At 34.6% G+C, this 3,153-nt stretch overlaps 1 non-coding gene across 1 annotated transcript; it reads left to right on the forward strand.

The window, feature by feature from the left end:
• The first annotated feature begins 855 nt into the window (after positions 1 to 855).
• LOC122097297 lies at positions 856 to 961 on the forward strand. Its single transcript, XR_006145522.1, has one exon. It is a non-coding gene; the product is annotated as a U6 spliceosomal RNA (small nuclear RNA).
• Positions 962 to 3,153: the final 2,192 nt, after the last annotated feature.

Raw genomic sequence — 3,153 nt, forward strand, 5'->3', positions numbered from 1 at the left:
ACCTCTGAAAAATGGTGTGGCCATCCCAATAATATTCTCAAAATACCTCTTAATCACGACTCACAAAAAGTTGTATTATATTACAACAAGGAAAAAATGCTATAAATAAAGAAAACAATAATTATATATTAATGATTCCTAAAATAAAAAACAAAACAATTACCAGGGTTTTCAGTATTTGAAAAGTACATAGTAGATTTTACTATTTTCTCATATTCCTGTACATTTAAAACTGGATTAAGCTATGAGTAGCCTTTAAATTTACCCACTAAGATTACTATTTATAGATAATCTCATCATGTGTATGTGGCTTTTATCATTATTTGTTCATCACTAACATATAACTTAAGGGAGCCCTAAAGATTTATCAGAAACTGTGTACTTAAATTCTTAACTCTTCACTCTGCTTCTTTACACAGTCTTTGTAACTTCTCATTAGCAAAGTTTCTATAAACTCTGAAATGTACATACTTAGTAGTACATGCTACCGGAAATATTATATACTTTATCAAAAAAATTTATGACCTACCAGTCTTAATTTTGCATATATAAGCAAATCCCAAAATGAAACATATTTAAATCATTAAAACTTTTAACAAACCTTAACATTTGCTGCAATGATCATTATGACAGGTGCCTTGTGTAGAATAATTGAATTCCTCCTCCTACACATCTCATGAACAACAAATATCTGGAATTATTTTGTTTTTGTCATGTCAATCTTGACTTTATTCTTAAATGTGTGCTTATGTAAGAAATACATGGTTGCAAAATTTCACAATTTTTTGAACTTACTTTTTGTTGAATTGTCTAGTTTAAGACAATCAATTACACTTTATATATAAAAAATGTTCTGTGCTCAATTTGGCTGCACATACACTAAAATTGGAACATACAGAGAAGATTAGCATGGTCCCTGCACAAGGATGACACGCAAATTAATGAATCGTTCCATATTTTTACACCAACTGATGCTGGATGGGATGTGGCCAGAAGGGAAGCCTACTGCACTCTTGGTGGGAGTGTAAACTTGTTCATCCATTTTGGAAAGTGGTTTGGAGCTTCCTCAAAAGACTCCACATAGAGCTCCCCTATTACACAGCAATCCCACTTTTGGGCATTCACCCAAATGATCACAAATAAGTCCATACTAAAACTACCACCACAACAACGTTTATTGTAGCATTATTTGCCATAGCTAAGATATGGAACCAACCCCGATGCCCCTCAGTAGAATAATGGATCAAGAAAACGTTCTGTGTGTGTGTGTGTGTGTGTGTGTGTGTGTGTGTGTGTGTGTGTGTGTGTGTGTGTGTGTGTGTGTGTGTGAATGTACACTTACACAACCACTTGGAAAGCAATCTGGTGAGTCCTCAGAAAGCTAATTATTGACCTTCCTTATGGCTCACTCATACCACTTCTAGGCATCTATTCTGAACAACAGGTACCAATATTCAAGGATACATGCACCTCCATGTTTATTGCAGCACTGTTCACAATATACAGGATATGAAAACAACCCATATGTCCCACCAGAGATGAATGGATCCAAAAACTGTGGTAACTATACACAATGGAATATGTTCCAGCCATTAGAAAGACAAAATAATGGCATTAGCAGGGAAATCAATCAAGCTACAGGAAATCATGTTGAGCGAGGTAAGACAAAAGCAAAGAGACAAACAGCACATGGTCTCCATGGTAAGTGGATGTTAAATCCAAAATGTAAGGTGATACAACAAAATTAACAACACTTAAGAAACCAAGGACTTCCACTCATCTGGTCGAATCACTACTAAATATCCTCATTCTGCTGATCATATTTGCACACTGAAGGGAAACCAGGAAGATGACACAGAACTAGAAGGAATCAGGGAAAAACATACAACAGTGGGATCCATCAGCTGCACTGGACATTGGACATTGACCAAAATGAACTAAGCAACTCAATGTCACTGAAGGGAAGGAGGGAACATGTGGGAAAGAGGGAACAGCAGACACTATACAAAACAAAAGAAATATACATATTTCAAAACAAAAAACTATACATATGGAGGAAATAACTCTATTGCAAAGCTCATAGAACTCATAAGTATTGTAGACCATGATAGACAATTTGCTCCATCAAAGTTAGAATGTGTTTGTGACTTTAACTAAGCATCACTATCCCACAATATTTTGAAATATGGGAAATTATGTAATCATTTAATCACAATAAAAACATTTGAAAAAATGATGAAGGTGGAAAACTAAGTTGCTCGAAAAAACAAAAAAGGAAAATGTTCTGTGTGTATATGTGTGTACACACACACATATACTATATATATACATATATATGTGTATATATATTAATTCTATGCCTCCATCAGAAAGAATGACATCGCCCAATTTTTAGGAAACGGAATGACTTGGAAAAAAATTATATTAACTGATGTAAGCCAAGTCCAAAGAAACATAGGTCCCATGGTATCCCTTATTTGCAATGACTAGTATATGTCTGGGATAAGCAGAAAAGTTGAAAAGCTATGTGTATATGACTACATAAGTAGATGTTAAGCTAAATGACCCCCAAGATAGAGACACAAGTGGTTTTTTCTTTCTTGCTGTTGTTTCTCACATATTTATAATGTACAACGTGATTTCTTTTTTTTTTTATGTGTTCCTCCCCAACAATATAACCCCTGTTTTCACTTTACTTGATGTTGGTGCACCTGCATCTTGTATATACACTTCTCTAATTTGGGGAAAGAAAGGGACAAAACAACATGCTTAAATAGGAATACAGTTTGACCCATTGTATAACAATAGATGCACAAGACAATATTTTGAAGAACGAATTTTACAATTTAGGCTGGGGACATTGGGTGGGGCTTGGAGGTGTGAGGAGTGTACTTGTGGAGGTGGAAGGGAAGGAATGGTGGGGGAAAACAAAGGAGGAGGTAACAATGCTTGATATGAAATGTACTTATTACTTTGCTCATGTAACTATAACCATTCTGTACAGTATTTTTACAACAAAATTGTATAAAAATGTTTTGAGATGGAAGAGTTTATTTTGCCTATTTTACCCAAATAATATCGTTAACAAATAAATTAATGCAAAACGCTGATATGAAGATATTTTGAAAAAGTGAGTGTGTGTGCATTCCTGCG

This window comes from Dipodomys spectabilis, unplaced genomic scaffold, assembly GCF_019054845.1.
Source record: "Dipodomys spectabilis isolate Male_0828 unplaced genomic scaffold, ASM1905484v1 ptg000421l, whole genome shotgun sequence".
Taxonomy (NCBI): domain Eukaryota; kingdom Metazoa; phylum Chordata; class Mammalia; order Rodentia; family Heteromyidae; genus Dipodomys; species Dipodomys spectabilis.